Source organism: Cygnus olor, chromosome Z, assembly GCF_009769625.2.
Source record: "Cygnus olor isolate bCygOlo1 chromosome Z, bCygOlo1.pri.v2, whole genome shotgun sequence".
Taxonomy (NCBI): domain Eukaryota; kingdom Metazoa; phylum Chordata; class Aves; order Anseriformes; family Anatidae; genus Cygnus; species Cygnus olor.
Window position 1 is genome coordinate 59,503,564 of NC_049198.1, and position 15,106 is coordinate 59,518,669.

The 15,106-nt window shown below is 45.7% G+C and overlaps 2 long non-coding RNA genes across 3 annotated transcripts; both read right to left on the reverse strand.

The window, feature by feature from the left end:
• Nucleotides 1-2,298: 2,298 nt before the first annotated feature.
• LOC121061726 lies at nucleotides 2,299-4,601 on the reverse strand. Its single transcript, XR_005815233.1, has 3 exons — nucleotides 4,510-4,601; nucleotides 3,926-4,073; nucleotides 2,299-2,703 (listed from the first exon to the last, which is right to left on the reverse strand). It is a non-coding gene; the product is annotated as an uncharacterized LOC121061726 (long non-coding RNA).
• Nucleotides 4,602-10,414: 5,813 nt separating this feature from the next.
• On the reverse strand, nucleotides 10,415-13,269 carry LOC121061724. 2 transcript variants are annotated; one of them, XR_005815230.1, is made up of 4 exons: nucleotides 12,820-13,269; nucleotides 12,419-12,539; nucleotides 11,618-11,714; nucleotides 10,415-10,507 (listed from the first exon to the last, which is right to left on the reverse strand). It is a non-coding gene; the product is annotated as an uncharacterized LOC121061724 (long non-coding RNA). The 2 variants fall into 2 exon arrangements; XR_005815229.1 differs by lacking the exon at nucleotides 12,820-13,269 and having other exon boundaries at nucleotides 12,419-12,686.
• Nucleotides 13,270-15,106: the final 1,837 nt, after the last annotated feature.

Genomic DNA, 15,106 nt, shown 5'->3' on the forward strand with positions numbered 1-15,106 from the left:
GCGACGTGCGCTCGGACGGGCTGTGTGGCCGCGAAGGAGGCAGCTGTGCCAAAGCGCCACTGTGACATAATTCAGTTCTGTTTCGGAAGTCATTACCGTAGGCCCCTTGCAATGACAACCGAACGCTCTCTGTTGCTGATGCGTATGTCTCAGAAACAATTCGAGAAGTACCACTATCCCCCAATTGACTTTAATTAGATTAGTTCAAAACTTACTCTCTACTACCATACATCTGTGGAAGGCGTGTGATAAATCTTTTCCTTAAGAAAGGATTACAGACAAAAAGAGCTTGATTCTGATACATTCCTCTTACTTTCAGAGCTGTTGACCTTTTATTTCCCTGTAAGAAAAACGAAGGTGAAATCAACAATTCTCTTCCTCCGAGTTGGGAATATGAAATAACCACAGTTACCCAGGAAGCCTTAAAAGGAAACTATATACTTCCTTGTTAAACACCTTGTTTCTTCTGAAAAATTTTCCGGTACTTTGTCCCTCCCACGGGATGCCATCCTTCCCAAACTGATCCTGAGGGGGCTGCCCACAGGCAGCAGCTCTTCAAGAACTGCTCCCACATGGCTCCGTACCACAGGCTCCGTACCTACATGGCTCCGTACCTACAGGCTCTTGTACCACAGGAGCAAACTGCTCCAGCACGGGTGCCCCCCGGCTGGGCGGCAGCTCCCCCCAGACCCCCTGCTCCTGCGTGGGCTCCTCTCCACGGGCTGCAGCTCCGGCCCGGGGTCTGCTCCTGCGGGGGTCCTCCACAGGCCGCAGCCTCCTCCAGGCCACATCCCCCTGCTCCACCGGGGGCTCGTCCACAGGTTGCAGTGTGGAGATCTGCTCCATGTGGGAGCCATGGGCTGCAGAGGGACAGCCTGCTTCACCATGGTCCTCACCACAAGCTGCACGGGACTTCTGCTCTGGCGCCCGGAGCACCTCTCCCCCGTTCTTCTTCACTGCCCTTGGCGCCTGCAAGGCTGTTTCTCACTCTTCTCTCTCTCCCAGCTGCTGTGAAGCAGTCTTTTTTGTTATTTTTTTTTCCCCCCCTTTCTTAAATATGCTCTCACAGAGGTGCAAACAACATACCTTATTGGCTCGGCTCTGGTCAGCAGCGGGGCCCTTATCTAACGTGGGGCAGCTTCTAGATTCTTCTCACAGAAGCCACCCCTATGGCCCCCTGCTACCAAAACCTTGCCACGTAAACCCACCAGAGCAACCCTTTCGGTGAAGAAATTGTTCCTAAGAACCAAGCTAAACCTCCCCTGGTGCTACTTAAGGGTTTTTGCTCTTGTCTTATCACTTGGGGCTTGGGAGAAGGGCACGATCCCCACCTCTCTGGAGCCTCCTTTAAGGTTACTGCAGAGCACAATAAAGTCTCCCCTGAACCTCCTTTTCTCCAGGCTAAACAACCCCAGCTCCCTCAGCCGCTCCTCACAAGACTTGTTCTCTAAACCCTTAACAAGCTTCAGAACCCTTCTGTGGACACGCTCCAGCACCTCGATGTCTTCGATCAACACAGTACTCGAGGTGCGGCCCTCACTAGAGCCGAGCACAGAGGGACAACCACTCCCTACTCCTGATGGCCACTCTATTTCTGATACAAGCCAGGATGCTCTCGGCCTTCTCGGTCACGCTTCTTGACCACATGTTCCACGATAACAGTTTTCATTTTTGAGGGTGGAAAAACCGTCATTCAAATAGAATAACAGAAAATCAACACGGCATTACACCTGAAGTACATTTTAACAAGTTTAAAAATAAAAAAAAAAATCTTAACGGTATACGTATATCATCTTTTTTATTTTATTTTTTTACATACGGTAACAATAACAATGGTAATAGTAATACTAACCATAGCAATGCAAACTACTGTTCATACTACATTGCTTTTCTTTATGTTATTTCTCAATGTCTGAGAAAATCACAATTGTTGGATTTGGAATGGTTAATGTATTACAGCATTAAGTACTAATTGCTTTCCCACTCAGTAATTTGTCTAACATAGGAGAAGCTGAAGAAATGAGGGCTTCACAAAGACAGTAAGCTAACTCTGAAACAACAGAACTGATTCTTGCACGTGTGATAAAACTGTTTCCTCAGCTGAGTGCCTCTGAGCTCCATCTTCCCTTGTGGCTCTAAAGACCATTACTGAGGTATAGATTCGGTCTCCCTAAGCTCGCTGTCCATGATAAAACAGAAGAAATCCGTGTGTACTTGACAGAAGCATGAATGATGTATTTTGTTAGAATTTGGAGATTTTTAAGGAAACGGGAGCCTCCTTCTGAACGGACTGGTTCAGAAGAAATGAACCTGATCTTGCGAGAGCACTCAGTTGTGCTGGATCATGAAGAATGCTATCAGAGCAATCCTGGCTTCACTCCAATGTTTTAGTTATTGCTGAGAAGGCCTTGCACAGTGTTAAGGCCTTTTCCTTTTCTTTTTCTTTTTTTTTTTCTTTTTTTTTTTTTTTTCCACATTGCCCTGCTTTTGATACAGCCCAGGATACAGTTGGATTTCTGGGTTGCAAGCGCATATTGCTGGCTCATGTTGAGCTTCTCATCAACCAGTACCCCCAAGTCCTTCTCCACAGGGCTGCTTTCAGGGTATTTCTTACCTAGTCTGTGCTGGTGTTTCAGAGAGCCCCTCTCCTCATGCATTAGATTGGGAGGCTGGGCATCTGGTTTGGATTGCTGGGACCCCTAGCTTCAGGAGGAATTAAAATTGAGTGTTGGACATCTAGAACAGCAAATAGGCATTTTCTCCCGCTTCTGTGCTAGGCAATGGGCATAGCTGAAATACATCTGAAACAAAACTATTACCAGCTAGTACCGTTCCAGACAGACCCTTGAGGATGTCTGGGTCAACCGCTGTGCTGCAAATTGTACAGACCTCAGATTAGTATTCTTTTTAAAAGCAGTTAAACTTAATAAGCAATGACTTTTATTAGAACACTAAAGAAAGTCTATTCATCAAAGGCTGCATCTTTATTAGATGTGGGGATGGAGCAATAATGTCGTTTTTCAACAAATGAATATTACAACAAGGAGTATTTGTTATTGGTGCTCCGTGAGTGAATGAATGAAGTGGCCCTGTGGCTGCTGCACCTTCTATGAGGATGGTAGCAAGGAAGACCTATGTTTCTGCCGGAGCTCTTTCTAGATTGTGAATTTATCCAAACTGTGTTCTGTTCCCTTGGAGGTATAGTAACAAGTAATATAGTCCAATTGGAGAAGATCAGTAGGTCAAAGCAGCTAAGGCTAAAGGCCTTACATACTCATCATGTGGTTCCAGCATATAGGAGCTTTGGACTAGATTCAATTGGAGCCATTGGACAAAAATGCCTGCAAAATTTCATTCAAACCTATCCGTGATTAGTTTGGGTTTTTATATATCCCCTTTAGGGGTTGCAATACATTGATCTTGCACCTGAAACAGATCTTTAATTTCTGTTTCTTTAGAGAGAACATTCATTCAAGTACCACTAATCCTCTCTGAAACTACAACTGGATGGAGTAAATGTGATTACTGGAGTTTTATTGCAAAACTACATTATTGCTCCATCCCAGCATCTAATAGAGATGCAGCCTTTAGTGTTCTAAGAAGAGCTGCAGCCAAATAAACTGGGTTTCTCCTAGAGCAGTCAAGCTGGATTCTGCCATTTGTCAGCAGAATTTTACATAAATTTTTACTGAGTGCAGTCTACATGGATAGAATATAACTTCCTCCATCCAGCCAAATGAATAAGTATTTTATTTTAAAAGACTAAGCATCTTTCCTTTTCTTTTTTTTTTTCCTTTTTTTTTTTTTTTTTGGAGGGGGGTCTGTTTTCTAGACTTTACAAAATAGATCACGGCAACATTCTATTGAAAAATATGAAAACAGTTATCTTAAGCAACAAAAATGTATGCCAGCTAAGTGTACTAACCAGTGAAAAGCTTTTTACCAGTTGAACTTGAACCAAAAGAGAGAGGAGAATTCTGCAGAAAACAAATAAAGACAAGGAATCAGGGTGTCTCGGTCAATCTGATGTGATGGAAAGCCAGCAAGATTTAGAGTGAGCGTTTTTTCATCTGCTGTAATAAAAATAATAAAAAAAATCTCTAATATGCAACAAATTCAATTTAGATGATCAAGCTGGGGATTGGTCTGCATGAAAATGATACGGAATCTGTGGTAGATATTTTAAAGAAAAAGTTAAATAAGTCTGGGTTGTTGTGATATCATTGACGCTGTCTGAAGAAAGTTATTGACCAGGAAGTTTCTTAAGTTTTTCACAGGTGTCTTAATTCAAGGATTGCATTGCTTTGCCAGAGAAATGAACTTTAGGAAGAAAAGAAAAACCGAGGGCAGTGAGAGCAGGAAGGCTTATACCATGTGGAAAAACCGAATATCCCAGGATAAATGCTTCGTTTTACAGACGACATGAGGTTTCCATGCAGGGAAGTTGTTTGCCTGAATTTTCTGTAAGAGTTTCCCGGTGGCTCAGGAAATGAATGGGAAAGGACTCACTTGAGAATGCACTTTGTTCTTACAGGTCCCATTTCAATACATACTACGATGCGTCCAGAGGTAAAGCTGTTTCATCCTCATTTGGTTTACTTCCCTGTGAGTCTGATCAATGGAGACGCAGGACAGCCATGCACAGCAGTCCTGTCAGGTAAGAAAGCGTTCTCCTTCCACCAGGGATGTTAGAGCGAGCTCTGTAGTGAGACAGGGAACAAGATAAAGGATGGTGATTCCTAGGTCTCAGCTAGCACAATTGTAGGTTAACGACCCAAAGATAAGGGAGTAAAAGACTGTATGCGTAGATAATGGCACCAGCAAGAACTGGCTTGACCGATGAAGTCTGTCAAAGACGGGAAAGGCCAGATTAGCAGCGAGGAAGACTTCTGCTCTTCGACAGACGACCACCGGAGTGCGCCGGACGACCACCCAAGGACTCCAGTACCCAACCGAATAGAGACGGGACCCTACCTGCCTGATTCTTCGGAGGCCTGATGACTATGCAAGAGACTTACGGCGGAAATGAAATGAAGACGGATTTGTCCCACTAACAGAAGCACACTGGCAGCAACCGTTGGTGCGCAAGTTAGGTGGAGCTATCCCCCTTGCGGCCGGCGTGTGTGCGCAGCGCCGAATAAACATACCTGCTTTATAGCTGTTTAGTTATTTATTTTCCTCGGAGGAGCCTCCGCCCCCAGCCGCTCCCCGCGGGAGCAGACAACGACCTCCCGAAGCCGCGGACAAGCGGGATGTTTAACAAAGGGGGCCGGGAAGTCGTAGGGGACGCCCGCGCTTGGGCGGGGCCGCTGGTGAACCGCGCAGAGACGTCTGGCGCACGGCGTAGTCCGCGTCCGGGAGGAGGGTAGCCTACAGGCTGAGCGACGGAGCGGCCGGGGGCATTTGCTGAGCGATAGGGCGGCCGCCAGCGATGTGGGGAGCAGACGGAGCAAATCCGAGGTCACCGCTGCATCCCCGTGTTGGGAGCCAGGACGGACCTGCTAGTGACAGTCTAAGAAGCAGGAGAAGGGTAAGCGGGCCCCTCACGATTGTGACAGGGTTACGTGGGTCATATCTGCAGCTGCTGGAGAGCAGGAGTGGTAATAATTGTACGTCTTATTTGTAAATGTCCGGGTATTTTGTGTTGGAAGTAGTTGTGTAAGGGTGCGTGTGTTAGAGACCCAGTGTTGTTGTGAAGCCGGTGGGAGTCCTGACTTGCGGTTATGTTCTTTTTTAACAGCCAGCGGACAGAAAGTGGCCTTAGATTGGGAACAACCTATCCCCAATCCCTTTTTGAAGCCTGCTGTTGACGGATAGGTAGGAGTGATGCCTTGTTTTGTGTGGGGGCTTACTGACAAAGGACATGAGAAAAATTGGCACTCAGCTTGGGTCTTGTTGAAACGTAAATCTTGTGAGAAAAGGTGGTATTGTTTGTGTAGCAGAGGCAAGGCTGAGTGTCCCAAGTGTTTTCCCAAAGTCCCGTGGACTTAGGATTGCGACAGGGCCCATCAAGAATCTGAAATCGTAAAGATCGTATGTGGAAAGAAAAGTTTAATCCCAGAGAACTGGGAGGTTTGGGAAGAAGGTTGGGAGAAGGCGGTAAAAACCCGCAATAAAAGGTTTGCGTGGAAATTGAAACGAGGGACAGTAACTAATAAGGAATAGGAATGATGAATAAAGGGGGCTAGGAAATGAAGGAGATGGGCAATAGCCAGAACAAAGACGTTTTAAAGAAAAGCCCCCTTGGGTGCATATTGGCACATTGGAAGGATATTGTCGGAAGTGGGGGGCGCAGAAAGCAAGAGGACTCTCCTCAAGTATTGCAGTCAAGGGTGGCCACTATACAAGCTTGAGGATGGAGCTAAATGGGCGCTTGATGGATCAATCGCCTATAACACTGTCTTGCAATGAGTGCTGTTTTTGAGGAGAGAAGGAGAATGGGATGAAATGTTGTATACTGATATGTTGTTTCAGCATCGTGGAGGGAAGAAGGTCTGGAATTAAGTTGGCCCCTGACTGAGCCTTTGGTGAAAGTACAGGCTGGAGAAAGATAAAAAGAAGCCTTGGAAGGGTTATTGAAGGTGCTAAAGGTGTGGCATGTGGTATTTGACAGAGCTGTTTGCAGTTGAATGAGCAGGGAAAGAGGATATCAAAATCAGGGGTGTGAGCCCTGTGGGGCCTCTGGTAAATCCCCAAATCTGGGTAAATTGGGAATTGAGAATGTGTTCCACCAAGGTCCAAAAGAAACCGCTACGGAATTTTTGGACCAGCTTTGAAATGCAATGAAGAAAAAAAAAAACAAAACCAATTTGGACCTGGCTTTGGAAGACAAACAGAGGCACTTGGCTAGCCTCTTTCTAGGACTGTCGGCCCCTGATATCAGAAGGAAATTGTCTTAGGTTGCAGGCTAAACTTGCAACAGTCAGAGCAGGCATGGCGGGGACCTGGGGCATGTAGCCTAGCAGATCCACTGGTTGAAAGCAAGCTAGGGAATGAAGAGAGAGGCATGGATTTTAGGTTGGATATGGGAGCTTCTTTCCCTGTGTTAATGCAAAACTTGATTGTGGACAAGCGCTAGGTCTGTAAATGTAGTAGGAGCAACTGGCCAAAAGGCAAAGGCGTTTTTTTGCAATGCTCGAAATTGAAATTGGGGAAAAACGATGGGAATCCATCAATTTTTATACTTACCCGATTTGCTAAGGCCCTTCTTAGGAAGGGACTTGCTGGAAAAATTGGATGCAAAACTTTCTTTTGAACAAGGGCAAATGGAAATCAAAGTAACATCTTAAGCTCTGAAGTCTATCTATCCGTGGTGAGTCCAGAGAAAGCTCCAGATAGGACTCCCTGAATGGGTGTAATTATGAAGCAAGTGTATGTGGGTGTTTGGGGGGCTACAGGAATACCTTGGGGAGCAAAGAATGTCGTGCCTGTAAAAAAAAAACCTGATTTAAAGGAAAATGCTCCCAAGGTATGCTAAAAGCAATACCCACTAAAGGTGAAAGACAGAAGGGGACTTTTGATTTGCCTCCCAAGGGGAAGTATGCACTTGAATAAATACTAGTTGCTGTCTGTATGTAAATGAGGCAGGACGAATTGAGACTGATCTCTCTCTCTCTAAATGTATATACGTATTTGAAAAGTCCTATATACGTATATTGAAATCTACCTCCATAAGGTAGTTCAAGATGACACCTCATGGGGTTTTCGAGAATTATGCAACAAAACGACCTCTTGGTTAACGACCACCCAAGGACTCGAGTACCCATACGAATAGAGGCGGGAACCTACCTGACTGATTCTTCGGAGACCTGATGACTATGCAAGCGACTTATGGGGGAAATGAAATGAAGATGGATTTGTCCCACTAACAGAAGCACACTGGCAGCAACCGTTGGTGTGCAAGTTAGGTGGAGCTATCCCCCTTGCGGCCGGCGTGTGTGCGCAGCGCCGAATAAACATACCTGCTTTATAACCATTCCGAGGTTGTAGACAGAGTCTGACTTCCACAAGTCAGTAGCTGACCAACACTGTAGAGCTCAGAACAGACTTCAAGTAGACTGATCAGCTACTTTGATTAGCTAATATGACTGATTAGCTGTAACTAGCAGGACTAAAAGTTTGGTATTTCTGGAGAATATCGTGTAGATGAAGGAGTGTTCAGATGATGGTGTCCTAGTTTTGAAGCCTACAAGTATATTCTACCAAACCTTTTAAAAATGAATTCCATGCTAGGCCAATTGTAATGATTTTTTTCTCTTATTTCTACAAAGCTGTCTCAGTCTGGAAACTTGAGACAGTTCAGTGTTGGGTAGTCATCTATCCTAAAATGCTGAGAACCAGTTAATATAAAAGAATGCACGTCTGACAATCATACAACCAGATGGGAGGCTGTTTTATCTGGGTCTGTGGATTTTGTGTCTGTATGCTGTTGAGGAGATTGTTAGAATTCTGATGACAGAATACAGAACCTACAGAAAGTGCAGAATGCAAATGCTGGAGAGCACGGCTCAAAGTTTTACGCTTCCTGGGACTGCCTAGCGTATTAACAGGTCTGGGGAAAAAAATGACTGTGGTTCCAAATTAATAGCACATTGACAAGTGTGATTTAAACCTATCCCCACCTCGATCGGTCAGCCCTACTGAAATCTTCAAATGCTTAAGAGGTAACCCGTAGCCAATGGTGTCAGAAAGTGCTGTGAGATTTGAGAAATTGATCTGCTTTTCTCTCAGGTAACAGTTTTGTCCTTGTGTGAGAAGCAAGTGAGGGATTTTGCTGCCCTTGTGTCTTTTATTTAACCTCCATTAGCACCACATGTAGTCAAATGCTACTGTCTTAAATAAATGTTACGTTTCTGAGAAACAAATTAGATGGCAAATAATCTGTTAAGAGCTGACTGCCTTCTTCCCCCCAGACAGTTGAGCTGCATCTCTCTTTCCCTCTCTCAAGCATTTGCTGCTTTGCACTTCCTTTTCTTTCATTGGAGAGTCGGATAAATCGGTTGCTTTGCACTAGTATATGCTCCTTGGAAAGCCAGATCAACTCTCTTCAAACACTGGACTAACTATAAGTGATTGCTTCCTCTAACCGGCACTTATGCTTAAAATCCCATTTTACTGCTTCTGCTTACTAAGTAGGTGACAGAAACTTTCATAACCAGAGAGCAGAGAAGGAGTCGTAGTTCTGTATAAAGAAAACATTTGGAAGTTTTGAAGCTGTTTCCCCTGCTCAGCTGCCGTCCGTATGCTAATCAATCACCTGATCTTTTGCATTACAGCAAAGTCTTGATTCAGTTATTAAGGAAAGTTATTTCTGAAAATACTCAGCCACCTCTGTGCATGCCAAACCATCAATGGCACTGTGCAATACAAAGACTGCAGTGATAAATCAGGTTGTGGAATGAATGGCAACAAAACCAGTAGGCTCCAGATCCAAAATGTCATTTATTTGGCCATTTTATTTAGGGTAGCACTCCCCTCCCCTCCCATTCCCTCCCTCCCCCTCCCCTCCCCCCCCCTCCCCTCCCCTCCCCTCCCCTCCCCTCCCCTCCCCTACCCTCCCCTCCCCTCTATTCCCCTACACTCCCCTCCCCTAAACTCCTCTCCCCTACACTCCCCTAAGCACCCCTCCCCTATGCTCCCCTACACTCCCCTCCCCTACACTCTCCTCCCCTACACTCCCCTATGCTCCCCTACACTCACCTCCCCTACCCTCCTCTCCCCTACACTCCTCTCCCCTACACTCCCCTCCCCTACCCTCCTCTCCCCTACACTCCCCTCCCCTACACTCCCCTCCCCTATACTCCCCTCCCCTCCCCTCCCCTTCCCTTCTCTCCCCTCCCCTCCCCTCCCCTCCCCAGCCCTCCCCTCCGCAGCCCTCCCCTCCCCTCCCCTCCCCTCCCCTCCCCTCCCCTCCCCTCCCCTTCCCTTCCCTCCCCTCCCCTTCCCTTCCCTTCCCTTCCCTTCCCTTCCCTTCCCTTCCCTTCCCTTCCCTTCCCTTCCCTTCCCTTCCCTTCCCTTCCCTTCCTTCCCTTCCCTTCCCTTCCCTCCCTCCCCTTCCCCCCCCTTCCCTTCCCTCCCCTTCGCTTCATTCTCTCTCCTTCCCTCCCCTTCCCTCCCGTCTTGTCCTCTCTTCTCCTTCTCTCCTGTCTTCTTCTCCTCTCTTCTCCTTTCTTTCACAAATTTGAATGCAGAACAGGGAGAAGCGTAACTTCAAATTGCTTCAGTTGTTCTCGTAGCTTGCATCACTGGCTGATTCATGGGAATCCATCAGCAGTAATCATCAGCGTTCCAGCTGCTGTGTTACTAGTCAAGCAACAGTCTCAAACTGGGAATCGCTGACTTCTTTCTGTGGCTCGCACAGGTGGTTTTCGATTCCAGCCTGCCTTGGACATGTCCTCTTGCTATGTCCCTACCTACATTACAGTTCTGCTTAGAAGCAGAAGCACGGTTTTGAAGTAGTTCCACTGCTTCCATTTTCAATGATTTAGTTTGGCTAGCCAAGTGGTTTCTGTAAATAGAACACAATAAAGAGATTTTGGTTAGAAACAACTAAATGAGTAGTTCCTTTCCACATGGGCAATGAATATTTACCCTTTCCTAATGGAGACTACAGTGTAAGAGATAATGACAGATCATTCAGAGAGCTTTGAAATAGCCCTTGGGGATGCTTAGTCCAGAGGACCAGAGTAAATCTGCCTGAAGTACACCATGGGATCACTCTGAATTACTTCCTACCAGACGCATGTCCTTACTATGTCTGATATGGCTTCAGCTGGTTTGGGGGTTCTTTTTCACCTAATACCTAAATTAAGTTAAGAGTTCTAAGTGAAGATGGAAAGATTGAGAAATATATAAATCACTGATGAAAAGGGCTTCGAGAACTTTGGCCATTAGCCCTGGAAAGCATCAAAGTACTGTCCTATGAAGCAAATGCCTTATTCTCTTGATATCTAAGGACGTAAATAAATCCAATGTTGGAACATTAAGGATAGGTTAGAAAAGTAAACACTAAAAACAAGTTAAGGAGAAGAACAAGTAAGCAATTGCAATGCCTGTGGGGTTATTGCAGGGTTAGGCAAAGAACTATTGTGCAATGAAATCTTGTTATAAAAGAAATATTACGTGAATTTTTACTGTTTCATTTGTTGAGCTATATTTGGAAGGGAGTGAATCTATCAGGATTAGATAGCTAATTTAGAAATTAAAATTGGTTTCTCTTTCCTTTTCAGTTCACTCCTTTTTATAGGATTTTATAATAGAATACGTATATATATGCTTTTTTAAAAAAAAAAAAAGAATAAAAGCAGGTAATTATATTCACAATTATTTTTTAAATACGGTAACAATAGCAAGGATGAGATGAAAAGTATTTATACACCATTATAGTGTCAAGGTATGTCCCATACATTAGTAACAGTCAGAGGATTCATTTTAGAGAACGAAAGATATCTTTAAATGAATAAATAAATAATTGAATATATACGCATATATATTTATACACATATATATATATATATATACATACAGAAACCTAAGAAACTGCTATGCAGGTTAGCTTCTTGCTCTCTTTTCTGAAAGTTACAGTGAATGCAGCATCAGTGTGTGTTACAAACATTACCCTCAGTCCACCACAGATACACACGAGAGGTCAGTCTGCAGGTTCCGGAGGCAAAGAAACTGCTCTGGCTTGATGTGAAGAGCCAAGACATAAGCTGCTGTCAGAGAAAAGATGCTGTCAAAGTGTGTCACGTCTATGCTAGAGCATCTCTACCACCATCTGTACTGCATCTATATTCAATCTATACTAGAGCATCTCTACTTAGCCAGTCTGGGTGACCTTGTGAGCATTCTGAAGACCCAGAGAGGGTCTCTTTGTCATTTCTGTTTTTATAGCCAGTGAAAATTCTTACCATTTTACACAGCGTGAATGAAAAACACTAAGTGTACTTCCAATTTTCACAACTTCTAAGCAAGTGGAGATGAGGTCGTGGAATAACCAAATAAACTGTTGATCTAGAAGCAGCCTAAAGATTGTCTTTAAGCAGGGCCTTGTATTGTCCTTATGGCTGAGCTGCCAGGAATTAAAGAAAGTCTCCCTGGGAACCCAGCCCTGGAGTCACCCAAAACTTGTTTAAACCCATGAGATTTGAAATGAGACAGCTGGACTCAATAAACTGCATGTTTACGGATTTTGTTAGTTTGTTGTGGTTTTTTTGTTTGTTTGTTTGTTTTTTTCAGGGCTTAATTTGATTAGCTGTACAGGTTGGCAGCTGCCTACAGACAAATACCTTATCAGTAGTCTAAACAACGTGATTGCTCTAACTGAGAAAAATGAATTGTATTTGACGGACTTATGAAGTGTTTCCAACTAAACTTTCTACCACTACAGAAATGCACCTGATCCTTTCACAAAACTTACGGGTGGTAATTGGAAATATTCATCAGCATTCTCTGTTTCCTTCCTCATCTCAATTCTCTTTCGGCCTGTGAAGCTTTTAAGATCAGAGATGAAGATCAGCTATAATATGGAGTTTGGGATACTGCAAAGGAAAAGAAGAATCATACTGAAAACTCTTTTCAACCTCACCTGCGGTCATCAAAGGAAAGAATACCAAAAGAATACCGCTTTATCATGGTAAGCATAAATTTGAGCATAGGTCTCCTATAACTGTAGCGAGGTTAAACAGGTTCCAAACAAGGTTTGGTTAAGCACACCCATAATCATTTCCATAAAACTGTGTTTTCAAACAAATGGTTTAAAGATTTAGATTTTCTTACAAGTGAAGAAAGAAAAAATAAAAATAAATTCCCAGGACATACAGCTTTCCTCTAGCTTGCTTTGCTTCATTCAGAATCTGAGTCGGGTCACAATCAGGGAGCAGCATTGCAGAGAAATGCCAAAGCCTCCCCAGACTTGCTGTATCTTCATCAACAAGGGCTTTGCTACTGCTGCCTCCTCAGCAACGTCAGCAATTTACTAGGAAAGTTGGTGTCCACCAGGTCACCTTAGGAATAGGAAATCCCTCTGGCCACAACTTCACACTCACCCCAGAAGCCCCCGCGGCGGTGGCGGCCGTTGAGCGGCGGTCGGCGGCCGTTGGCGGCGCCGCTCCCCCGCCGATGCGGCGCGGGCAGAGGGCTGCGGGCTCGTGCTCCTCGGGGGCGGGTCGGCTGCCGCGGCTCCGCCGTGGGGCATCCGCCGCGGGGCTGCTGAGGCGGCGGGGGGGCTCCACGGAGGAGCGGGAGGGCGACGTGCGCTGGGACGGGCTGTGTGGCCGCGAAGGAGGCAGCTGTGCCAAAGCGCCACTGTGACATAATTCAGTTCTGTTTCGGAAGTCATTACCGTAGGCCCCTTGCAATGACAACCGAACGCTCTCTGTTGCTGATGCGTATGTCTCAGAAACAATTCGAGAAGTACCACTATCCCCCAATTGACTTTAATTAGATTAGTTCAAAACTTACTCTCTACTACCATACATCTGTGGAAGGCGTGTGATAAATCTTTTCCTTAAGAAAGGATTACAGACAAAAAGAGCTTGATTCTGATACATTCCTCTTACTTTCAGAGCTGTTGACCTTTCATTTCCCTGTAAGAAAAACGAAGGTGAAATCAACAATTCTCTTCCTCCGAGTTGGGAATATGAAATAACCACAGTTACCCAGGAAGCCTTAAAAGGAAACTATATACTTCCTTGTTAAACACCTTGTTTCTTCTGAAAAATTTTCCGGTACTTTGTCCCTCCCACGGGATGCCACCCTTCCCAAACTGATCCTGAGGGGGCTGCCCACAGGCAGCAGCTCTTCAAGAACTGCTCCCACATGGCTCCGTACCACAGGCTCCGTACCTATATGGCTCCGTACCTACAGGCTCTTGTACCACAGGAGCAAACTGCTCCAGCACGGGTGCCCCCCGGCTGGGCGGCAGCTCCCCCCAGACCCCCTGCTCCTGCGTGGGCTCCTCTCCACGGGCTGCAGCTCCGGCCCGGGGTCTGCTCCTGCGGGGGTCCTCCACAGGCCGCAGCCTCCTCCAGGCCACATCCCCCTGCTCCACCGGGGGCTCGTCCACAGGTTGCAGTGTGGAGATCTGCTCCATGTGGGAGCCATGGGCTGCAGAGGGACAGCCTGCTTCACCATGGTCCTCACCACAAGCTGCACGGGACTTCTGCTCTGGCGCCCGGAGCACCTCTCCCCCGTTCTTCTTCACTGCCCTTGGCGCCTGCAAGGCTGTTTCTCACTCTTCTCTCTCTGCCAGCTGCTGTGAAGCAGTCTTTTTTGTTATTTTTTTTTCCCCTCTTTCTTAAATATGCTCTCACAGAGGTGCAAACAACATACCTTATTGGCTCGGCTCTGGTCAGCAGCGGGGCCCTTATCTAACGTGGGGCAGCTTCTAGATTCTTCTCACAGAAGCCACCCCTATGGCCCCCTGCTACCAAAACCTTGCCACGTAAACCCACCAGAGCAACCCTTTCGGTAAAGAAATTGTTCCTAAGAACCAAGCTAAACCTCCCCTGGTGCAACTTAAGGGTTTTTGCTCTTGTCTTATCACTTGGGGCTTGGGAGAAGGGCACGATCCCCACCTCTCTGGAGCCTCCTTTAAGGTTACTGCAGAGCACAATAAAGTCTCCCCTGAACCTCCTTTTCTCCAGGCTAAACAACCCCAGCTCCCTCAGCCGCTCCTCACAAGACTTGTTCTCTAAACCCTTAACAAGCTTCAGAACCCTTCTGTGGACACGCTCCAGCACCTCGATGTCTTCGATCAACACAGTACTCGAGGTGCGGCCCTCACTAGAGCCGAGCACAGAGGGACAACCACTCCCTACTCCTGATGGCCACTCTATTTCTGATACAAGCCAGGATGCTCTCGGCCTTCTCGGTCACGCTTCTTGACCACATGTTCCACGATAACAGTTTTCATTTTTGAGGGTGGAAAAACCGTCATTCAAATAGAATAACAGAAAATCAACACGGCATTACACCTGAAGTACATTTTAGCAAGTTTAAAAATAAAAAAAAAAATCTTAACGGTATACGTATATCATCTTTTTTATTTTATTTTTTTACATACGGTAACAATAATAATGGTAATAGTAATACTAACCATAGCAAT